At 43.4% G+C, this 26,662-nt stretch overlaps 1 protein-coding gene and 1 non-coding gene across 3 annotated transcripts in view; both read left to right on the top strand.

Annotated features, from left to right (window-relative positions):
• Positions 1–2,555: 2,555 nt before the first annotated feature.
• trnah-gug lies at positions 2,556–2,627 on the top strand. Its single transcript has one exon. It is a non-coding gene; the product is annotated as a tRNA-His (tRNA).
• Positions 2,628–9,444: 6,817 nt separating this feature from the next.
• Positions 9,445–26,662, top strand: part of LOC117525236 (FERM domain-containing protein 5-like) — a 333,800-nt gene continuing 316,582 nt past the window's right edge. For both annotated transcript variants that reach the window (XM_034187087.1, XM_034187078.1), the window contains exon 1: positions 9,445–9,677. The gene's annotated coding sequence lies outside the window, so the exon portion shown is untranslated. The remainder of the gene's footprint in view (positions 9,678–26,662) is intronic.

Raw genomic sequence — 26,662 nt, 5'->3', positions numbered from 1 at the left:
ACATATGGAGAATTTCAGCATATCTTCTGTTTTGTGCAGATTCAGACAACAGTACAATCCACTCAAAAATGATAGTCAAAGTTTATTTCTGTTGAAAGCATGGACAATGGGTTGTTGCTCGTATAGTCCTCTTGTCTGTTGGAAATTTTACTTCAGAATTCACAATCATCGTATTTTAATTTCCTGGGCATATTTAGGTTTGTTTTGGGGTTTTTTTTTTTTACTTGGACAGAACCTTCTTGGAGGAACAAATATTTAATCTTAAATGTGATTTTCTATTTAGCCGTAAATACAATTGAATGAATGAATGGATTATTTGGCACACACACTAATCCGAAAGAACAGAAACATACCAATAATATGAATGTTATATAAACAAGCCGGTGAGGTCCGAAAGGGTGTGGGACAGAAGCAAAGCTTTATCAACGCCCACCCCTGCTAGAATGATTCCAACAATTATAAACAGTCATAACAACATATACACAAATTCACAACCAGTTGTTGCCACAGTTACTTGAAAAAGTAATCCACTTACTGATTACTCCTTGAAAAAGTAACTTAGTTACTTTACTGATTACTCAATTGTAAAGTAACTAAGTTAGATTACTAGTTACTTTTTAGTTACTTTTCCCAGCTGCCAACAACAACCCTCTGCCACCTCAACATGACAATGATACCTGTTTTGCCAAAACTTACTTATAGTCACCCTTTCTTGACTTCATGAAATAAATACTGTTTATAAAAAGTAAAATAAAGACTCTTTCTTGACCTCATATTTAACTGTTGACAGCACTGTAACAGTAAAACTTGCAATTTCGAACCTACATTGTTTATAAATGTAACTATTAAATTCATTCTAGCATTTTTCTAACATTTAAATTCTCTCTAAATATTTTACTTGTCGAAATTAATATTATTTAAGTAGTATTAGTAGTTAGTATTAGTAGTAAAAAAAGGCTCAAAACTGGACCTTTAATCTAGGGGTGTTGTGAGGGGGGCACATCCCTCCCCCACGCCCCCATTCCATCTGGATTCGCCCCTGCTTTGGCGTTTGAGCACAAAGAAGGGATAACATTTATTTATGCAGAAAACATGACCAGATTTACAGGTAAGAAAGTTTTATTGTGTTTTCACATCATGTGGTCCTCAGAAAGAGAGTTTAGGTGCATTTGAGTGGAAAATAGTGTTAGTGTTGACGCGTCGCGGAGGATCAGCTGTTTAACGTGCAGATACAGAGCGGCTCAGCTCAGCTCTAAATAAAGGAGGAAAAAAGTATAAAAATGTCTTTGTAAAGCTCAGTGCAGGTGTGCTGATCACTGTGCTTTAAGAGGAGACGACGAGTCGAGCAGCTGCAAAAAACCGTGGATGAAAAGCTCACAGCTCACTTAAAGTGGGCAGTTCAGTCGAACCCCGACCTCCTGCCCACAGACCAAGTTTAATGCTGCTATCGACCCACAATGAAAAATAATAGTAACGCACAGTGACATGGAGAAGTAACTTTAATCTGATTACTGATTTGGAAAGATTAACGCGTTAGAATACTCGTTACTAAAAAAAAGTGGTCAGATTAGAGTAACGCGTTACCGGCATCACTGTTCACAACACACTACATATCAACACAGACATACACTTCAATATTCAATTACATTTCAATTCATGTATAAGTATGTTATGTATAAAGCGCCAAATCACAACAAACTTGGCCCAAGTCACTCCATATTAACCCTGCCGACCCCCATACGGTTTTTCCTTGTACGTTCTTAACTCGATCCACTAGAAACACAGTAATAAACTGGTGGCACGTTTACGTCAAGTTGAGCTGCAGTGACATCTAGTGGACACTCTCAAATTTCGCCATTGAGTGAAAAGACACGTTTTCTTTGGACAAACAACTACACACAGGAAGCAGAACGACTGAACATTATGTGACTTAACACGTCTGGAGGTTCCGGTAACTTAACCTGAAACGGTCTCTCATTCTTTTTGTCAACACATGGCTAACAATACAGATTGTAATAATTCAGCTTTCTCAAGAAAACTTAAAAATGTTTCAGCCATCTTGCTGGTATTTAAATTTCATATGTGTACAAATGATTGCGCTTTTCAGTCGTCTGTACAGTACAGTCGCCTCTGACCTCATACATACATATATATATATATATATGGTATTATACTGCTACTGCTACATAAATAAGGTCACGATTATTATTATTACTTTTCCATTGTTTTGTGAAGCTGTATATACAAAGCAGTAATAAAGCTGTCAGATAAACGCAATGCAGAGAAAAGTATTGCTTCTGACATACTTCTTACTTGAAAATAGCTACTTGTACTTCCAGTCGAGCCGACTAGCGCATGTAAAGGACGTCACTTTGTTGAAATCGGAAATTCATATAAAAACGAGAAGGCTTCTTGTCTTTTGCATGGCTGTATGACATAACCAAATAAACGAGAACAAACAAAAAATCTAAACGCTTGAAAAATTATCGTCAAAGAGAAGAAGATAACTATAAAAACACTAAATCGGGAATTATATCGTCGGCTCATCGTAGCTCGCCGTGATCGTATAGTGGTTAGTACTCTGCGTTGTGGCCGCAGCAACCCCGGTTCGAATCCGGGTCACGGCATTGTAGTGCAATGTCACGGCAGATGGGCTTCTTTTTTTACCACATGTCATGCTTATTTCTTATTTTGTTCTCGGTAACTCGAACTTGTAGCAGACAATAACTGACAGACAGCTAGACACGTTTTGTACGCTGACTGACAAGATTTTTTCCAAGATTTCGTTGTGTTGGTCGTGCTATTCCTACAAAGCACCACTAGGGAGCGGTGTAGTTATGGAAGTCAGTGGCGATCACTGGTCACTCGCAGCAGGGACATTTTCATTTTTAAACCAATGTTCTTAAACTATTTGTTAACAATTTGAGACACCTGAGAAGTTTTATAAAATGAAATGTTTGATATATACATACAAAGCTGTTTTAAAAAGTCAGATACTCGCACACAACAAAGATCAAATGTAAGCTTTTAAAAATGTTAAGATAAAACTTTATTGATCTCACAGAGGAGAAATTCACGTTACGTCAGCTCTTAAGGTAGACCTGCATTGAAATAAATGCAGTCAGATCTTTGGACTAAAAAATGACTTATATTTACACATAAGATCCTTCTGAATGTAGTAAAGTAAATCTGCAAGCCCAGATCTGTCATTCAACAGAGAAATCTTTGTTTAAAAATGACAAATTTACAGCTAAAATTTAGCCCTCCGCAAAACTGTCATCACATCAGGGACGTTGCAGAGACGTCAGAGAGAAGACCCTATCCCAGCATGCATTGCACCTGTAATTTACGTCAGTTTGCATCTCTTACAAAAGCACCTTTTTATTGTCTTACTTTTGGATGTTGAAACCAGGATGTGTATAACAGTAACATTACTAACAGATAAAATCAATTTCAATGCGGGATCGGACTGAAGGCGCTAGCGCTCTGTCTTCTCCCTTACGTCACGGCAACGTCCTGGATGTACAAACAGTTTTCGCAGGGGGCCAAATTTTATCTGCAAATTTGTCATTTTTAAATGAAGATTTCTCCGCTGAATTACACATTTGGGCTTGCAGATTTACTTTACTGCATTCATAAGGGTCTTACAAATACATATCAGCTATTTCTTTCTGAGATCTGACCACATTTATTTCAATGCAGGTCTACTTTAAAAAAACACACAAGAAGAACACACAAGAGAAACTGACTGTTAGCTACATGTCTAATAAAAAAAAAAAATACCCGAATTTGGTTGCTATGCAGGTGTCAACACAAAAGCGAACACCTTATACAAGTGTTACACACATTGTGCAAAAGTATTAAAGTGGAACTCTGACATTATTAAACTTCGACTGTTTTTCGATGTTTTGGAAGGTTATCTTTTCACTCATGCCAAAAACAAAATTAATATGGGCAATACTGATTTAGAACTTAAACACTATCATGGATTTATTGGCTACATATTGTTATTGTGTGGGGCAAACTAAAATACAGAGTAAACCACTTTTTGAGCAAGTGATAATGTTTCCTGGTAGCATGTAGAGGGTTGCTATGGAGGTAAGTGTGTGCATGTTTATCTCACTAAATGTATATAAACTTTAAAATGAACAATTATACAGTTAGCCACTTACTTTAGTGGGTGTGTTTCATAGAACAAGCAGGAGCCCATATATGGACCTTTGTGACATGACAGAAGTCTAAAATGAGTCATTTCAGGCCTAAATTTTATTTAAAACCAAGAAAAATTCTATGTGTGTAATTACAGACTTTCAGGATTTTATAAATAAAAAAAGATTTCCTACAAAGTCCAACATGCATATAGAATGTAATATAGCACTCACTTCCATATGATAGTTTGAGGATAACACAAATAGCACAAATATGACACTCAAATATGACAAGCAATAAAAACTCAAAAAACAAAGGTCATAAAAATAAACAAAAAGAGAAACGAAACAATATTAAAACAGACCCAAATAAAACAAAAATTAATATACAAGACAAATGTTTGATTGTTTTCATGTAACAGGTATTTTGAATATCTATAACAGTATAATGTGTGCAGCAACAGAAGGTATTGTTGCAACATACAGCACCAGTGTTTTTAAAAGTAATAAGAATATGAAGAACTTTATTAATTCTGAAGGAAACTGTTTTTGCCAGAGTGCCGAAAGAGTAAACTTTGCTTTTTTTTTTTTTTTTTACAGTGAGAACAATGAGTACAACATGTTTATGCAAAGTGACTGAAGGCACTTTCACATGAAGTTGACAGTATTACACATAGCTCTGAGTAACTGAAAAATTCTATTCATTATGTATTCATCCTGCAGAAGGGGGAGGAGTTATAAGGAGTTATACAGTCTGATTGCCACTGGTCCTCCTGTGGCCTTCTGTGATGCACCTCGGTGTCCTCAGTCTTTGGCTGAAGGTGTTCTGACAGGACATCAGTGTGGCATGCAGGGGGCAGGAGGTGTTGGGATGGATGGTGAGCAGTTTTGTCAACATCCTCCTCTCTGACACCTCCACCACAGACTCCAGTTCCACCCCCCAGGACAGAACCAGCTCTCCTGATGAGTTTGTTCATGTCAGATGCCTTCAGCCTGCTGTCCAGCACACCACAGCGTAGAAGATGATGCTGGAGACCACTGAGTGATAAAACATCTGCAACATATTTCTGCTGTCATTGAAAGATCTGAGCCTCCTGAGGAAGTACAGTCGCCTCTGACCTTTCTTATACACAGCATCTGTGTTTACAGTCCAGTCCAGTTTGTCGTCTATGTGGACACCCAGGTACTTGTAGTAGTCCACAATGTCCACCTCAGTTCCATTAATGATAACTGGGTTCAGATGGGTCTTTCGTCTTCTGAAGTCCACCACCAGCTCCTTCGTCTTCGATACGCTGAGCTGCAGGTGTAACTGATGGGCTCGACACCACTGTAACCGAGGGTCTCGACACTCATATACTGGTGTTGTCTATCTGGCTGGACTATGGACAATGTCACTTGTGTCTATGGTGCAGGAAGAACATCACGGCCACACAGGAGCTGCTCTCAGCCTGGTTCACGTTTAAGGCAGCCTGGTTCAATGCAGCTGCAACAGGGCACACATCATCAGCTCAGGAGAGATTTCCTTTTGCTTCTCTCTCTCTCTTTTTAAGTGTGTTTTTAAATGACATCATGACATATCTTTTTAACACATTTTTAACCAACGTGATCGTATCGTGGAAATATTTCAGTACCATGCATTCAAACATTTTTAGGTTTTAGATACACAAAAGAAACAGCAGCTTGATAGAAAATAAAATACATTTCTGGCTGTCATAGAGCATTTAACTTCATTTTCATAAAAAACTAAATATTAATTCACACAAACAATTTTCAAGCAACAATATATGACAACTCATTAAACCGCGCCTATCTGGTGTAAAAATAAACAGTGTACAGTCATTAGTGCTGTTCAATGCAACTGCAACAGAGCACACAGCTGTATAATGCAAACAGTGGTGGCGCCAGGAATTTTTTGTTGGGGGGCCTGAGGGGGGGCTGGGGTAAACGTTGGAGGGGCTCCACAAAATGTCGTCGAAGTGAACAATATATAGCAAATTGCTTTATAAATACCAAGGTACATGTTTTAGTCACCCGTGCTCCTCTAAAATGTGGTATCAATGCACACACACATCACTTAGAATCACATGCTTTGTGATCCACAAACACAAATTTCTGATTTGTAACTTGAGTGTGGGTTTTTACAAATTAATGTTTATTTGCAAAGCTGAAAATTCTGTTTGTGAAGGGTGATTCAGCATTGGCGGATCACCGAACACACACATTCATCACTTTGCTCAGTTACGCAATATTGAGACATTCTCAGTGCAAAACTGCAGTTGAGATCCACAAATATGTCAGTCGCTATTCACATTATTGGCAGAATTATTGGGGGGGATGAGGGGGGCTTGGCTCATTATTGGGGGGGCTTAAGCCCCCCTTGGCGCCACCACTGTAACATGTGAATCACGGCTGCACACAAGGCATAGGACACAAGCTAAGCTAGTTAGCATTAGCTCGGCTCAGACACAAAATGTAGCTCATGAATAAAGTTACTATTTCTACATGCAAGTGTCTATAACTTTCACGTTAAGATCCACTTGTATTTGTAGTCAACATGCATGTAACAGAAGCTTCCTAGAACAACTGTAAAGAACTTAAATATTAAACATCGATCTGAGCATTACACACACACACCTACCATCAGCTCAGGAGAGATTTCCTTTGCTGAGATAAAAACGGCAAACAGCCCAGAGCCATGCTGCTGCAGTTGTGTGGTTTAACCACCAGGTGGGGAATACATAACATATAGAATGACATTCACATCAATTTTGTAGAAATTCAACAGAGGTCATTTCTAACTGTTACACAGGTGGTTGTGTCCACACCACTCCACAAATCTGTCCACCACACTCCTGTACTCAGCCTCCTGGTCACTGCTGATGCAGCCCACAATGGCAGAGTCATCTGAAAACGTCTGCAGGTGGCAGGACTGTGACCAGACCCTGAAGTCTGAGGTGTAGAGTGTGAACAGAAAGGGAGAAAGGGCCGTCCCCTGTGGTGCCCCTGTGCTCTCCTGATGGTGTTGGTAATGTCTCGAAGTGTCACATACTGTGAGCAGCCTGTGAGGTAATTGGTATTCCAAGCCACCAGTGGAGCCTCCACCTTTATCCACCCTTTTCAGGTTTCAAATCCCGCAAAATCTCGGCGAGGTCGCGATGCTGCGAGATCTCAGTAACATTGAGAACTGCATTGAGACGCTCTGATCACGCTGCACTTTAACCGCTGCACACGAACAACAGCATTAACATCGCAACATAAAACTATTTTTATATTGTGCCTAAAACTCTCGTGAATATATTCTCTGGGTTTATAGACGTTATTGCGTTTGTTTTATGTAAACGTGAGAATCACAGGCTGTCTCTCCGTTATTTTCAATGGGAGCTGCTGTGAGCTACAATCGCTTCCTGATCAGGTCGTTCTGGGGGAAAGTGAAGTTTGCTCTTTAACGTCTTGATTTTTGTTCTTTACAACACTGTTTGTTCTCTTTGTTCCAGATTAATATATATAATATGTCTGAAATTCGGTTTGCGCTTATTAAATTCGACGCAGATTAAACGTAGCAGACACAGATTATTCGTTATAATTGTTTCAGCAAGTTTTCAGGGTAACATGCATGCAGTTTCTTATTAATGTGAAGAAAAGCATAAAAAAAATACATTTTTGTAGTATAATATTCATTTACAATTATCATGTGGATTCTCTATGTTGTTTTGACTGCAGCAACTCTCTGGCGCGCAAGGGATTATGGGATACATGAAAACCCTGGATGTCCCATAGCTTATTGCTTTGGTCTAGTGGTTAAAATGTTGGGCTTGAAACCAGAGGGTCCTCGGTTCAAATTCCAGCCTGACTAAAATCACTAGCTGTTCCTTTTCATAACCCTATTAACGCAACCAATAATTTGCATCACTTTTCACCAACAATTTGAACAACTTTAACTTTGGACCCCTGTATAAACTGAAATTGACCTTTGTCATCCTTTTTGCTGTTTTTACCCCATAAATCCATAATATTCAGTCACAGATAGTCCAAACTATACCTTTTAGGAATCTTTATGATCAGACAAATAATATGGTATACCTTTCATTGTGATTGGAAAATTTTTAAAGTTTGACCCTCTAATTCTTCATTGACCCCTGTAGGTCATTAGAGGTCAGTGCCAAATTTGGTGCTTGTTTGACAAAATGAACAATTGTTATGGAAATTTTAGCTAAGTTGCACCACAAGAAGATTCGCTCATTCATTTTTTGAAGCTCCTAGAGGTCGCAGTGGCAGCAGACCAATCACTTCATCCCACACTTCCTTTTCCTCAGCCAAGTCCTCAAACTCTCACTGAGGGATCCTGAGGTGTTCCCCAGTCAGCCAGGATATATAATCCCTCCAGCATGTTCTGGGTCTGCCCCGGTGCCTCCTCCCATGTGGACGTGCCTGTCAGACCTCCCTAGGAACACAACCAGGGAGCATCCTCATCAGTTGCCTGAACCACCTCAGCTTGCTCCTTTTGATGTGAAGAAGCAGCGGCTGTTCTCCATGTCCCTCCCAGATATTTGAGCTTCTCACCCTGTCTGTAAGCTCACACACCCGATGTATCGACACGGCGCTTGCATCCACAGCCTTTTTTCTTTGGGTCATTACCCAGAGCTCATCACTATAAGGATTGGAGCATAATTTGACTGGTAAATCGAGATCCTCACCTTCTGCCTCAGCTCTTTCTTCACCACGCTAGTGTGGTATAGTCTCTGCAGGACCTCAGCCGCAGTACAGGATGGACCTGACTTGAGCTTGTTCCCTTGACAGTTAAAAAAAACAAAAAACAAAAATCATGAAACTCCAGCTATCCTGTTTCATTTGCATAGTAAATGTAGGTAATGTGTGCAACATGACACCTTTAAGGTAATAATTTGAGAATCACATTTCATTATTTGACATTAATTTCCTTTATTTAAGGATGTGTTTCATATCTTTAAAAAAAGTTACAAATCTTGCTTTTGTTAAATTTTATTTGTTTATTTTGCAAGTGACATAACCCTATCTCTACCGCTGATTGATTTCCTGTGAACGAATAAACAGAAGTCATCTAATGAAGTATTGCTCATGTGAGTGTCGACAGTCACGACAGCGATCTGTCGGAATTTTGATAGCAGCGTCCCATTGGCTAACAGAGCCGCCAGTCATCGGCGGCCCCGCCCCTCAGCGGTGAGAGCGGCTTTGAATCCGCTTGTTGTGTTGAACGTGTTGTTAACGGAGTGAGAGTTGAACCGGAGCGGCGCAGACACAACGCAGCAGCACCACCGCAGCTGTCAAATGATGCACCGCCGCCGACCAGGTGTTGGACCAAAGCGCACAGGACGCCCTAACGGTAAACTTGTATGCGCGCGCGCCGTGTGCTCTTCTCCCCGGTCCCCCCCCGCAGACCAAAGAGAACATGCTGAGCCGACTGATGAGCAGCAGGCATCAGGAGCCTGGACAGGGAGTGCAACTGCACGCTGAGACTGCTGGGACGACTCCGAGTACACCTGCACCATCCAGGTCAGTCAGTGAGCACAGCGACCGACCACCGACCGACTGGCAGCCTGCTGCTGCTGACGGCCCCGTTCACCCCACAACACGTTTGTTGTTTTTCTGTCGTGGTGGGGCTGCAGATGTTATGGGGACGTCACCTGTAGGACATGACATCATCATGTGTGTGTGTGTGTGTTGGTGGATGCAGGGTGCCGAAAAGGGAGAAGAAGAAGGATTCTAGGGGCCCATGATTGACAGGAGCCCAGAGAGGCCACTAATACAATTATAATACTGACAAAAAAAATATGGGGGGTGGCCTGGTAAAATTTCTTTTCATGTTGCCCAAAATCTGGGGTGGCCAAGGCTATTTCAGGGGGTCCACAGATTATGACCATAAATTTGTTTCTTGGACAATGAATTGCAATCAGAGTCTCTACATGTTGAAATATATTGAAGTGGTAAAATATTAAGCACATAGGAGATGAGATTTTTTTTATGTAATTTGCATTTTATTAACAGTGTTCAAAATGTAAAAAAATTTCAACAGCACCAACAGGATGCCACCATTTTGACATGAATGAAAATGCGCATGCACACACTCTCACACACGCACACACACACTCACACAGCTACTCACTCACAGTTACTCACACAGCTACATACTCACGGTTACTCCCCTCCACACACACAGACTCATACCCACACACACACACAAACTCATACCCACACACACACACACAGCTACTCACTCACAGTTACTCACAGAGCTACTCACGCACACTCACACAGCTACTCATTCACAGTTATGCCGCGTTTACACCGGGCGCGACGCGAGCGACTGCAGCCACAGGTTGCCATGTAATCCCTATGTAAGGACGCGTTTTGGCGCCAAACCGCGCAGCGCGACGCGATGGAGGCGAGTGAAGCAATTTTGAGCGTTTTGCACGTTTGTGGCACGATATTGCATCGCCTCACGTCGTGCTGCCCTCCTCCCCAAGTTCAAAAATCTGAACTTTTTCGTCTCGTCGCGCTGCGATGACCAATCAGGGACTATATGTAGTGACGTGGAGATGTCTGGAGTTTGACTGAAGATGTGAACATGTCCTGTATCTGGTAGCAGCCTGTGAGCAGGACTTATGTCTCTTTTGTCCTTTATTTCACAATCATGACAGAGTTTTTGGAGCAAGCAGCAGCACCACAGCAGCGTGGAGCGGAGTTTCTTTTATTTTTATTTACATGCACGCGCGTGAATCGTCCTGGAGATTATTTTACTTATTAACTACACAGCTGTATAATAAAGCAAATGGTGACTGGCTTCTAAACAGAATTATGACAGAGTTTTTTGGGGGAAAGAGCGAGGAACAGCCAGCAGCAAACAGCGGAGTTTCTTTTTTTTTTTTTACGTGCACGCGCGAGCGAATCGTCCTGGAGATTATTTTATTAATTAACTACACAGATGTATAATAAACAAATGGTGACTGGTTTCTAAACACAATTATGACAGAGTTTTTGGGGGGAAGAGCCAGCTGCAGCAAGCAGCAGAGTTTCTTTTTTTTTTTTTTTTTTAATTGTTTACATGTGCGCGCGTGAACGGGACAGTTGATCCTCAATCTGGGTCCCGCAGAGTAGGAAGGACCACTGAAAGCGGCCGTCATCTAGACACAGCTCCTGCAGCAAATAATGATACTCTCTGTATTGGGAGCTTTCCACAGTATCTCGCTCCATGTGATCAAGGTCCGTCATGTTTGCTTGACTGACAGCTGGAGCCGGCGAGCAGAATGGAAGCTCCTCCTATTTGATGACGCACCAGGGTGAATTTTCGCAGCGAAAGTCCACCCAAGCAGAGCGACACACCGGGCGAAGGAGGCGCGTCCGTCGCCTGGCGACCCACGCGAATTTGTAGTGTCTAATCGCGCCCGGTGTGAACACGGCATTACTCACACAGCTACATACTCACGGTTACTCCCACACACACACACAAACTCATACTCACACACACTCACAGCTACTCACACACACTCAGACAACTACTCACAGTTACTCACACAGCTACTCACGTACGAGGTCTGTTAGAAAAGTATCGGACCTTTTTATTTTTTTCAAAAACTATATGGATTTGAATCACGTGTGATTACATCAGACAAGCTTCAACCCTCGTGGGCATGCAAGAGTTTTTTTTTCACGCCTGTCGGTTACGTCATTCGCTTGTGGGCTGGCTTTGAGTGAGGAGTGGTCCACCCCTCCCATTGGAATCTCTTTGTCTGAGAACTTCCTGAGAGACTAGCGCTTTGCTTGATCAAAATTTTTTCAAAAACTGTGAGGCAGATCGAAGTGGACACCATTCGAGAAATTCAGCTGGTTTTCTGTGAAAATTTTAACGGCTGATGAGAGATTATGGACTGTTGCTGTCGCTTTAAGGACTTCCCACGGAGTGGGACGTCGCGACGCGCCCTGAGCTGCTGCTGTCTGCCTGTTTCGAGCTGAAAGCTTCCAAATTTAAGCTTCTGTTGACCCAGGACGTCGTGACAGAACAGAGAAGTTTCAGAAGAGGTCGGGATCAGCAGTTTATCCGGACATTCCACTGTTAAAGGAGATTTTGTAATGAAAGAAAGTGCGGACGGGTCCGCGCGTCGGCAGGCAGCCGGCGCCGCGCGCCGCCACAGGAAAAACACCTCCGTTGGAAGCCTTAAGGACAAGTTGGAACATGTCCAGCTGTTAAACAATTTCTCAGATACTCACTCAACTGAAAGCCATCAAAAGCCGCCTGGTTTTTACAAATGGTTATCAACACGGAGGTGTTTTTCCTGTGCCGCCGCACCGCACCGGCTGCGTCCCGACGCGCAGACCCGTCCGCACGTCTTTCATTAATAAAATCTCCTTTAACAGTGGAATGTCCGGATAAACTGCTGATCCCGACCTGTTCTGAAAGTTCTCTGTTCTCTCACGACGTCCTGGGTCAACAGAAGCTTAAATTTGGAAGTTTTCAGCTCGAAACAGGCAGACAGCGGCGGCTCAGGGCGCATTGCGACGTCCCGCTCCATGGGCAGTCCTTAAAGCGACAGCAACAGTCCATAATCTCTCATCAGCCGTTAAAATTTCACAGAAAACCAGCTGAATTTCTCAAATGGTGTCCACTTCGATCTCACAGGTTCTGAAAAAATTTTGATCAAGCAAAGCACCAGTCTCTCAGCAAGCTGTCAGACAAAGGAATTCCGACGGGAGGGGTGGACCACTCCTCACTCAAAGCCTGCCCACAGGCGAATGACGTAACCGACAGGCGTGAAAAAACTCTCGCATGCGCACGAGGGTTCAAGGTTGTCTGATGTAATTGCACGTGATTCAAATCCATATAGTTTTTGAAAAAAATAAAAAGGTACATTAGTTTTATCACAGACCTCGTACACTCACACAGCTACTCATTCACAGTTACTCACACAGCTGCATACTCGCGGTTACTCCCACACACACACAAACTCACACACACTCACACAGCTACTCACTCACAGTTACTCACACACAGTCACACACACACAGTCACACAGCTATTCACTCACAGTTACTCACCCACTCACAGTTACTCTTACACACAGTTACACACACACTGTTAGCAGTTGGTGAAAAGGTTTCATCATAGTTCACACCTTTCTTTTGACTGTAACCTTTGGCAACATATCTCGCCTTATATTTGTCTGATCCATCATTATTCTTTTTCATCGCATAGACCCATTTACCCCCCTACAACTTTGCTTGCGGGTAGGTTGGTTAGGGTGAAGGTCATATTCTCTTTTAATGAATGCATTTCCTCATCCATTGCAGCAATCCATTCTTTTGCGTTCACTGATGTTACAGCTTCTTTATAAGTTTGGGGCACATTACTCAGCAGTCTATAACAATAGTCAATGTTAGTTAAGTCCTCATCAATCCCACAAACATAGTCATCTAGATAAGCTGGTCTTTTTCTCTCTCTGACAGGATATCGCCCCTGTTCAGGTTCATCTTTTTGTGTGTGGCTAATATACACCACTGGGTCATCTCCTGTGGGCAGTTCATGGTCTGAATTACCAGGAGTGCTTTCTGAATTCATTGTTTTCTGGCACATTGTTTGCTCTGGGCTTAGTTCCAACTACAAAATCATCATCATCATCCAGAGTCACATTTGTCCCAGTTTTCATTTGAGATACAAATTCCACTAGTCTGTGTATCTGTATTTTCTTGCTGCTAGGATAGTATACCATGTAGGCTGGACTGTTCTTATCATATCCAACGAAAATACCTTTCTCACACCTTGAGTCCAATTTTCCTTTATCCTGTTTGTAAGCGTAACACACACTTCCAAACTTCTGCATTCTTGACATGTTTGGCTGTTTGCCTGTTAACATGAAGTAGGGTGTCTGCTTAGTGCGGTTGTTGAAACACCTATTTCGCACTACAGCGGCTGTCTGGACTGCGTAGGTCCACAACATCTTTGATAGTCCACTTTCTATTAACATACACCTAGCCATGTCAAATAAGGTCCCCCAATTTTGTTCGGCAGTGCCATTCTGGTGTGGAGAGTATGGAGCAGAGGTTTCATGTCTGATGCGATTTTTACTTAGTAATGCTTGGTACTCTCTTCCTGTAAACTCTGTACCATTGTCTGACCGGATTCATTTAATCTTCCCATATGGAGCCATGTCAGCAATTAACTTTTCAGTAGCTTGTGCTGTGTCACTTTTGTTTCTCAAGAAATACATAAAGACAGCACTAGAATAATCGTCTGTAAAAGATAATGCATATTTATGACCGTCTCTGGACATTGGGTCTATAGGTCCTGCTAAGTCTGCATGGACCATTACCAGAGGTGCTTTTGCAAACTTCCCCTGTATGCAGACTTCACATGGTGGCATAGGTTCATCTCTTCTCTTAATTTTCATGCCACAAACCACATTTTCCAGTTTCAGTATATCTCCATAATTGCAATGGCCTAAGATCTCATGCCAACTCTGCAAGTCATAGCTTTTCTTACACGTCACCACACTCATTGTGTATTGTGTGTAAGTAATATAGTTTATCATGTACGTGTATGGGGAATCTCGTGCCATCTCTGTGTAGAAGAACATTCTTCCCCTCTCTGAAGATCACAGTGGCTCCGCTTGAGGTAGCTGCTTTCACAGAGAAAATGTCCTGCGGATATGTGGGGATGAACAGTGCGTTCTTCAGCACTGCCTGAAGATGTCGCCCCCTGCTGTCGACCAAACACACCTCTGCATCCCCTCGCTGTTTAGCGACCTCGGTGCACCTGGAACCATCTGCCAATTCCATGCAATGCGTCCCGGCCTGGAAACTGTCGTCAAACCTTCGGAACTTCCCGATGTCTGTGATGATGTGCGACGTTGCACCAGCGTCCACCGTCAGGCCTTTCCGTTTGACGTTGTTCTCCCGCGTCTCAGCGTCGCTCACTCGAAAAGCGTATTCTTTGTCATCACCCGTCTCCTCGGCCGCTTTCCGTACGTTGTCCCGCTGCTTTCTCTGCCTGCAGGCCCCGCTGCTATGCATGGTACTCACCACTGCTTTCTCTGACATGCTTTTGCTATGTGACCTCTCGTCCCACACTTGTAACACACCATGTCAGTACTCGCCCCAGAATCATTTGCACTTCTAGGTGCGTATTTTGTACCGAATTGCGCTTTTAGTACCTTCATTACATTCTCCTCAGATACACTCAAGTGCATATTTTCAATGTCCTCATAATTTCTGAGTTTGGGTTTGAACTCTGCAAAAGTCAGTTTATCAGCATCATCGCTCTGAGTAATATGTATAGCAAATGGTTTGAATGTCTCTGATAGCCCTTTTAGAACCATTGCTATCAATAGTCCATCACTCAGAACCTCACCTGCACCTCTTAGAGCGGTTATTGCAGTTTCAGCTCTTACGAGATATTCAGTGACTGACTCACTTGATGACTTTTGCAGTGAAGTCAGCTCAGTATACAGGCTGATTATTCTGGGCTTTCCTTTGCCGACGTAGTATGTACGCAGGATCTTCAGCGCTGCTCGTCCTTGTCCGCTACCTCCCGCATAATGAGCGACAAACTCTTATCGTCCAAGAACTGTATGAGCTCAGCATAGGCCTCGGCATTTTTCGCCTCGTCCTCATCCACCTCGTCGTCGGAGGGCTCCGATAAAATAGTCTTTTTCAAGCCTTGCAAACAAAGGTGGCCCAAAAACTTTGTCTCCCATAATTCATAATTCTTCTCATCTCCATCAAAAAGAAGTCGTGACCAGTGGCTGCTTGTCGCTGCTTCCTTCTCTCTTCTGCTCATGTTAGCAGGCCTACTTACTCAAGCTCGGGTGCACGCAGTAATCATCACGACATTCACCTGTCCGCTTTCCATCAAAACTGTGTCATGATTCTGATTCTGGGCCCATAACCTGTTAGCAGAGGGTAGTTATGGCGCGACACGAAGAGAAAGTGAATGCTGTGTTTCATGTTTTTCCATTGAACGCTGCGCCATAACTACCCTCTGCTAACACACACTCATAAAGCTACTCACTTACAGTTACACACTCACAGTTACTCACACAGCTACTCACTCCCAGTTACTTACACACTCACAGTTACTCTTACACACAGTTACTCACACTCACACAGCTACTCACTTACAATTACTCACAGATTCAGTTACTCACTTACACACTCACAGTTACTCACTCACAGATACACACTCCCAGTTACTCACACACTCACTGTTACTCTTTATTGTTGTTTGTCCTTCGGGGTCGAAGATGACCATGGCTGCACTAGGTGGGTAATCAGTGACGGTGTGTCCAGAGGTGGCTGATGAGGCCAATCCGGGCTTGAAAGGTGCGTCCACATGCGGGACACACATGGGTAGGTGCTGCGGTGGAGGTAGAGGTAGCTGGGGCCTTGCGTGCAGCTCGTTTTGTTTTGGCGTCCGCGATCCGTCTGGCCTCTGCTGCGCGGGCGCCACTGGTGGTCTTGCTATGCCACTGAGGGCGGTTGTGGGCAAGCGTTTCCCAAGAGGTGAGCTCAAAGCCCAGGATTTTTAGGGACGCTTTGAGACAGTCTTTGTAGCGTTTCTTCTGCCCCCCGACAGAGCGCTTGCCCTGGCACAGTTCTCCATACAGGAGCTGCTTTGGCAGTCGAGTGTCAGGCATTCTGATTACGTGGCCAGTCCATCTGACTTGCGTCTTCTGCAGGAGGGTGTAGCTGCTGGGGAGGCCGGCTCGCTCAAGGACCTCCGTGTCCGGGACTTTGTCCTGCCACCTGATGTGGAGGAGGCGACGGAGGCAGCTCATATGGAAGTGGTTGAGCTGCTTGGCATGTCTGCTGTAGACAGTCCAGGTCTCACTGGCATAGAGCAGGGTGGTTAGAACCACTGCAGGGTAGACCTTCAGCTTGGAGGTAATGCTAAGTCCTCTCCATTCCCAGACATTCTCACGGAGCCTTCCAAATGAGGTGCTGGCTTTTGCAACCCTGTTGTTGATTTCTGCATCAATGTTGACTGCGCGAGAAAGGGTGCTACCCAGGTATGTAAAGTTGTCGACCGCCTGCAGATTCTGTCCTGTCACTGTGATGTGGGGTTCTTGGTATAGTTTTCCGGGTGCTGGTTGGTACATAACTTCGGTCTTTTTGGTGCTGATGGTGAGACCGAAGTTGTCGCATGCTCTCGAGAAGCAGTCCATTTCATGCTGCATCTTCTGTTCTGTAGCTGCGTTGAGCGCACAATCATCAGCAAACAATAGATCTCTGATGACGGTCTCTGTCACCTTAGTGACAGCCTGGAGGCGCCTGAGGTTGAACAGACCGCCGTCAGTCCTGTATCTGAGGCGAATGCCGTCCTGGCCATCCTGGAAAGCGTCGGTCAGCATGGCGGAAAAGACCATGCTGAACAGTGTCGGGGCAAGAACGCAGCCCTGCTTTACGCCGTTGGTGACTGGGAAGGCCTCTGACTCGTCACCATCATGCAGAACTTTCACCATCATGCCGTCATGGAACTGTCGCACCATTGTGATGAACCTGCTGGGGCAGCCAAACTTCTCCATGATTTTCCACAGGCCTTCTCTGCTGACCGTATCGAAGGCCTTCGTCAGATCGACAAAGGTCATGAAGAGGTCGCTGTGTTGCTCCTGGCACTTTTCCTGAAGTTGGCGCGCAGCAGATATCATGTCCACAGTTCCACGTCCGGCACGGAATCCGCATTGACTTTCTGGAAGGAGGCCCTGCTCAAGGTGTTGTAGTAGGCGGTTGAGCAGGACTCGAGCCAGGATTTTCCCTACGATGGACAGAAGGGAGATGCCTCTGTGGTTGTCGCATTGCTGGCGGTTGCCTTTTCTCTTGTAGATGTGGATGATACTGGCGTCCTTCAACTGTTGGGGGATCTTGCCTGCACTCCACAATGACTGGAAGAGTTTGGTCAGTCTTTGCAGCAATGCTGGGCCGCCTGCTTGTACACTTCAGCAGGGATAGCATCTGATCCTGGAGCTTTGCCATAGGAGAGCTGTTTGATGGCCTGTCTGACTTCATCTTCTGTGGGCGGAGTGTCGAGGTCTTCGTTGACCTCCACTTGAGGTAGGCGCGCAATGGCCTCTTCGTTGATTACGGCAGGGCGGTTGAGGACCTGGTTGAAATGTTCAGCCCATCTCTCCAGTATCTGCTTCTTCTCTGTCAGCAGTTGGGTCCCAGTTACTCTTTAACACAGTTACTCACACTCACACAGCTACTCACTTACAGTTACTCACAGACTCAGTTACTCACTCACACTCACACAGCTACTCACTCACAGATACACACTCAGTTACTCACACAAACACACACACACAGCTACTCACTCAGTTACTCACACACTTACAGTTAATCACACACACACAGTTACTCACACAGCTACTCACTCACAGATACTCACACACTCACATTTACTCACACAAACACACACACAGCCACTCACTCACAGTTACACACTTACAGTTACTCAGACACACACTCACACAGCTACACAATCACAGTTATTCACACAAACACACACACACAGCTACTCACTCAGTTACTCACACACACACAGTTACTCACACAGCTACTCACTCACAGATACTCACACACTCACAGTTACTCACACAAACACACACACAGCTACACACTTACAGTTACTCACACACACACTCACACAGCTACACACTCACAGTTACACGGCTACTCACACAGTTACTCACACACTCACAGTTTCTCTCTCTCTCTCTCTCTCTCTCTCACACACGCACACACACAGTTACTCACACATGCTCACATAGCTACTCATTCACAGTTACACACTCAGTTACTCACACACACACAGCTAAACACTCACAGTTACTCACACACATAGCTACAAACTCACAGTAACTCACACAGCTACTCACGCACGCTCACACAGCTACTCATTCACAGTTACTCACACGGCTACTCATTCACAGTTACTCACACAGCTACACACACTCACACAGTTACTCACTCACAGTTACTCACACAGCTACTCACGCACACTCACACAGCTACTCATTCACAGTTACTCACACAGCTACATACTCACGGTTACTCCCACACACACAAACTCATACTCACACACACTCACACAGCGACTCACTCACAGTTACTCACACAGCTACTCGCGCACACTCACACAGCTACTCATTCACAGTTACTCACACAGCTGCATACTCACGGTTACTCCCACACACACAAACTCATACTCACACACACTCACACAGCTACTCACTCACAGTTACTCACACACACACAGCTACACACTCAGTTACTCACACACTCACACAGCTACACAGTCACACACACACACACACACACACAGTCACACAGCTATTCACTCACAGTTACTCTTACACACAGTTACTCACACACACACACACTCACAAAGCTACTCACTTACAGTTACACACTCAGTTACACAGCTACTCACTCCCAGTTACACACTCACAGTTACTCTTACACACAGTTACTCACACTCACACAGCTGCTCACACAGTTACTCACACACTCACAGTTTCTCTCTCTCTCTCTGTCTCACACACACACACACAGTTACTCACACATGCTCACACAGCTACTCATTCACAGTTACTCACACACTCAGTTACTCACACACACAGCTACAAACTCAGTTACACACTCACAGTTACACACACGCTCACACAGTTGCTCACACACTCAGTTGCTCACACACTCACACATTTACTCACACATCTACTCACTCAGTTACTCACACACTTACAGTTACTCTCTCTCTCACTCACAGTTACTCACACTCACACAGCTATTCACTCACAGTTACTCACACATCTACTCACTCTCAGTTGCTCACACACTCAGTTACACACACACAATTAATCAGGCACACACACAGCTTCACACTCAGTTCCTCACACACACTCGCACAGCTACTCACTCACAGTTACTCACACTCAGTTACTCACACACTCAGAGTTACTCAGACACCTACTCACACACTCAGTTACTCACACACACACTCACACAACTATCCACTCAGTTACACACACAGTTACTCACACACACTCACACAGCTAGTCACTCAGTTACTCACACATCTACTCACTCTCAATTGCTCACACACACACACACACACTCACAGTTACTCACACACGCTCACACAACTACTCATTCACAGTTACTCACACACAGTCACAGTTACTCACACACAGTCACAGTTACTCACACACAGTCACAGTTACTCACACACACTCACACAGCTACACACTCAGTTACTCACACACACTCACACAACTACTCACTCACAGTTGCTCACACACACTCACAGTTACTCACACACACTCACACAGCAACACACTCACAGTTACTCTCACACACACTCATACAGCAACACACTCACAGTTACTCTCACACACACTCACACAGCTACTCATTCACAGTTACATACCCACACGCAGGCTGGTGTGCTGAGTTGTGTCTGAGACTGACTCTCCTAACTACTCCCAGGATGCCTTGCTGAGCTGAGTTCTGTCTTTGCCTGATTATTTACAAAGACGTCATATGTCTTCTCCCCCTGTCTTTTCATTCTCAACTGACTCTATGAAAAAATAATCAAGTCTTGTTGGCCCTAACATCACTTTATTTACACAATATTATTGAATCCCCACTTCCAGCTTAAAAAAAAATGTCATGACAAATAGACCCCTGTAGATGCAAATTAATTTTCAAGCTTTTGACAGTTGACAGTAGGGCTGCACAGTGTGGCCAAATTATCGTATCTCAGTATTGAAGCCAAACATTATATCTCTATCAGTATGACATATGATATGACTATGATTTCACACAAAGTGCAGCAAAAGTGCAAAAGCAAAAGTTATTAACAGGGGTGCACATAACTGGTACTCATCATGCTCATGTGTGCTAAATATGATTGATGCACAGCAGTCAGCACACAGAGGGGAAACACTTTTCCTACAGTCTGTCATTACTTTCTTCATATGAAGTGCTTCCCTTGTGTTTTCTGCTGCGCATCATTTATTTTTAGCATGCAGAAGTACCATGAGTAACAGCTATGTGCATGCCAGATTATTAAACAAAACGGCAATAATATCACACTCATTTTGCACTCATCATAAGGTTAGGATACAGTGCCCTCTAAAAGTATTGGAACACTTGGTATTTCACACATTTTAATTTGTTTATGCCATACAAATACAATTCAGATACAAGAAAAATATTTTAAAAAAATCTAAAATTATCTTTCTCAAACTCAAACTGAAAGCAAATCTCTATAACTTGATATAAATTAATTAAACACATAAAATCCAAGATGATGGGTTCCATAAGTGATAGAACACTTTGGTAAAATAGCTGTAAATAATAATCAGTTATATTGGCAGTTTTCTTCAGACAAGTTAGGGGATGGATACATGGACATTTCCAAATCACTGAATATGAGCAGGACTCGAGCCAGGATTTTCCCTACGATGGACAGAAGGGAGATGCCTCTGTGGTTGTCGCATTGCTGGCGGTTGCCTTTTCTCTTGTAGATGTGGATGATACTGGCGTCCTTCAACTGTTGGGGGATCTTGCCTGCACTCCACAATGACTGGAAGAGTTTGGTCAGTCTTTGCAGCAATGCTGGGCCGCCTGCTTGTACACTTCAGCAGGGATAGCATCTGATCCTGGAGCTTTGCCATAGGAGAGCTGTTTGATGGCCTGTCTGACTTCATCTTCTGTGGGCGGAGTGTCGAGGTCTTCGTTGACCTCCACTTGAGGTAGGCGCGCAATGGCCTCTTCGTTGATTACGGCAGGGCGGTTGAGGACCTGGTTGAAATGTTCAGCCCATCTCTCCAGTATCTGCTTCTTCTCTGTCAGCAGTTGGGTCCCAGTTACTCTTTAACACAGTTACTCACACTCACACAGCTACTCACTTACAGTTACTCACAGACTCAGTTACTCACTCACACTCACACAGCTACTCACTCACAGATACACACTCAGTTACTCACACAAACACACACACACAGCTACTCACTCAGTTACTCACACACTTACAGTTAATCACACACACACAGTTACTCACACAGCTACTCACTCACAGATACTCACACACTCACATTTACTCACACAAACACACACACAGCCACTCACTCACAGTTACACACTTACAGTTACTCAGACACACACTCACACAGCTACACAATCACAGTTATTCACACAAACACACACACACAGCTACTCACTCAGTTACTCACACACACACAGTTACTCACACAGCTACTCACTCACAGATACTCACACACTCACAGTTACTCACACAAACACACACACAGCTACACACTTACAGTTACTCACACACACACTCACACAGCTACACACTCACAGTTACACGGCTACTCACACAGTTACTCACACACTCACAGTTTCTCTCTCTCTCTCTCTCTCTCTCTCTCACACACGCACACACACAGTTACTCACACATGCTCACATAGCTACTCATTCACAGTTACACACTCAGTTACTCACACACACACAGCTAAACACTCACAGTTACTCACACACATAGCTACAAACTCACAGTAACTCACACAGCTACTCACGCACGCTCACACAGCTACTCATTCACAGTTACTCACACGGCTACTCATTCACAGTTACTCACACAGCTACACACACTCACACAGTTACTCACTCACAGTTACTCACACAGCTACTCACGCACACTCACACAGCTACTCATTCACAGTTACTCACACAGCTACATACTCACGGTTACTCCCACACACACAAACTCATACTCACACACACTCACACAGCGACTCACTCACAGTTACTCACACAGCTACTCGCGCACACTCACACAGCTACTCATTCACAGTTACTCACACAGCTGCATACTCACGGTTACTCCCACACACACAAACTCATACTCACACACACTCACACAGCTACTCACTCACAGTTACTCACACACACACAGCTACACACTCAGTTACTCACACACTCACACAGCTACACAGTCACACACACACACACACACACACAGTCACACAGCTATTCACTCACAGTTACTCTTACACACAGTTACTCACACACACACACACTCACAAAGCTACTCACTTACAGTTACACACTCAGTTACACAGCTACTCACTCCCAGTTACACACTCACAGTTACTCTTACACACAGTTACTCACACTCACACAGCTGCTCACACAGTTACTCACACACTCACAGTTTCTCTCTCTCTCTCTGTCTCACACACACACACACAGTTACTCACACATGCTCACACAGCTACTCATTCACAGTTACTCACACACTCAGTTACTCACACACACAGCTACAAACTCAGTTACACACTCACAGTTACACACACGCTCACACAGTTGCTCACACACTCAGTTGCTCACACACTCACACATTTACTCACACATCTACTCACTCAGTTACTCACACACTTACAGTTACTCTCTCTCTCACTCACAGTTACTCACACTCACACAGCTATTCACTCACAGTTACTCACACATCTACTCACTCTCAGTTGCTCACACACTCAGTTACACACACACAATTAATCAGGCACACACACAGCTTCACACTCAGTTCCTCACACACACTCGCACAGCTACTCACTCACAGTTACTCACACTCAGTTACTCACACACTCAGAGTTACTCAGACACCTACTCACACACTCAGTTACTCACACACACACTCACACAACTATCCACTCAGTTACACACACAGTTACTCACACACACTCACACAGCTAGTCACTCAGTTACTCACACATCTACTCACTCTCAATTGCTCACACACACACACACACACTCACAGTTACTCACACACGCTCACACAACTACTCATTCACAGTTACTCACACACAGTCACAGTTACTCACACACAGTCACAGTTACTCACACACAGTCACAGTTACTCACACACACTCACACAGCTACACACTCAGTTACTCACACACACTCACACAACTACTCACTCACAGTTGCTCACACACACTCACAGTTACTCACACACACTCACACAGCAACACACTCACAGTTACTCTCACACACACTCATACAGCAACACACTCACAGTTACTCTCACACACACTCACACAGCTACTCATTCACAGTTACATACCCACACGCAGGCTGGTGTGCTGAGTTGTGTCTGAGACTGACTCTCCTAACTACTCCCAGGATGCCTTGCTGAGCTGAGTTCTGTCTTTGCCTGATTATTTACAAAGACGTCATATGTCTTCTCCCCCTGTCTTTTCATTCTCAACTGACTCTATGAAAAAATAATCAAGTCTTGTTGGCCCTAACATCACTTTATTTACACAATATTATTGAATCCCCACTTCCAGCTTAAAAAAAAATGTCATGACAAATAGACCCCTGTAGATGCAAATTAATTTTCAAGCTTTTGACAGTTGACAGTAGGGCTGCACAGTGTGGCCAAATTATCGTATCTCAGTATTGAAGCCAAACATTATATCTCTATCAGTATGACATATGATATGACTATGATTTCACACAAAGTGCAGCAAAAGTGCAAAAGCAAAAGTTATTAACAGGGGTGCACATAACTGGTACTCATCATGCTCATGTGTGCTAAATATGATTGATGCACAGCAGTCAGCACACAGAGGGGAAACACTTTTCCTACAGTCTGTCATTACTTTCTTCATATGAAGTGCTTCCCTTGTGTTTTCTGCTGCGCATCATTTATTTTTAGCATGCAGAAGTACCATGAGTAACAGCTATGTGCATGCCAGATTATTAAACAAACGGCAATAATATCACACTCATTTTGCACTCATCATAAGGTTAGGATACAGTGCCCTCTAAAAGTATTGGAACACTTGGTATTTCACACATTTTAATTTGTTTATGCCATACAAATACAATTCAGATACAAGAAAAATATTTTAAAAAAATCTAAAATTATCTTTCTCAAACTCAAACTGAAAGCAAATCTCTATAACTTGATATAAATTAATTAAACACATAAAATCCAAGATGATGGGTTCCATAAGTGATAGAACACTTTGGTAAAATAGCTGTAAATAATAATCAGTTATATTGGCAGTTTTCTTCAGACAAGTTAGGGGATGGATACATGGACATTTCCAAATCACTGAATATGCCTTGGACTTTATTTACAGCAATTATGGAGAAATACAAAATTTTGTTTCACCAAAACATCAAATCTAGGCTTGCATCTCAGATGTACTTTCTGGCAAATTGTAGCTGAACTTTCAGGTCTTCTTTTTAAGAAAATCCTCCTCTATGCCACTTCATCGTGAAGCTGTATTTTGTATTTTTTGTAATTAATTCTGGTTGAACAGATTTGCTTTCAGTTTGAGTTTAAGGAAGATAATTTTAGAAATTCTTCTCATTGAAAAGGCATAAACAAACTAATCAAATCAAATCAATTTTATTTATATAGCGCCAAATCACAACAACAGTTGCCCCAAGGCGCTTTATATTGCAAGGCAAAAGCCATACAATAATCACAGAAAAACCCCAACGGTCAAAACGACCCCCTATGAGCAAGCACTTGGCGACAGTGGGAAGGAAAAACTCCCTTTTAACAGGAAGAAACCTCCAGCAGAACCAGGCTCAGGGAGGGGCAGTCTTCTGCTGGGACTGGTTGGGGCTGAGGGGAGAGAATCAGGAAAAAGACATGCTGTGGAAGACAGCAGAGATCAATCACAAATGATTAAATGCAGAGTGGTGCATACAGAGCAAAAAGAGAAAGAAACACTCAGTGCATCATGGGAACCCCCCAGCAGTCTAAGTCTATAGCAGCATAACTAAGGGATGGTTCAGGGTCACCCGATCCAGCCCTAACTATAAGCTTTAGCAAAAAGGAAAGTTTTAAGCCTAATCTTAAAAGTAGAGAGGGTGTCTGTCTCCCTGATCTGAATTGGGAGCTGGTTCCACAGCCTGAAAGCTGAAGGCTCTGCCTCCCATTCTACTCTTAAAAACCCTAGGAACTACAAGTAAGCCTGCAGTCTGAGAGCGAAGCGCTCTATTGGGATGATATGGTACTAAGAGGTCCCTAAGATAAGATGGGACCTGATTATTCAAAACCTTATAAGTAAGAAGAAGAATTTTAAATTCTGTTCTAGAATTAACAGGAAGCCAATGAAGAGAGGCCAATATGGGTGAAATATGCTCTCTCCTTCTAGTCCCCGTCAGTACTCTAGCTGCAGCATTTTGAATTAACTGAAGGCTTTTCAGGGAACTTTTAGGACAAACTGATAATAATGAATTACAATAGTCCAGCCTAGAGGAAATAAATGCATGAATTAGTTTTTCAGCATTACTCTGAGAGAAGACCTTTCTAATTTTAGAGATACTGCGCAAATGTAAAAAAGCAGTCCTACATATTTGCTTAATATGCGCATTGAAGGACATATCTTGATCAAAAATGACTCCAGGATTTCTCACAGTATTACTAGAGGTCAGGGTAATGCCATCCAGAGTAAGGATC

The sequence above is a fragment of the Thalassophryne amazonica genome, chromosome 2, assembly GCF_902500255.1.
Source record: "Thalassophryne amazonica chromosome 2, fThaAma1.1, whole genome shotgun sequence".
In the NCBI taxonomy this organism is placed as follows: Eukaryota; Metazoa; Chordata; class Actinopteri; order Batrachoidiformes; family Batrachoididae; genus Thalassophryne; species Thalassophryne amazonica.
This window is presented reverse-complemented; position numbering and strand designations above follow the sequence as displayed.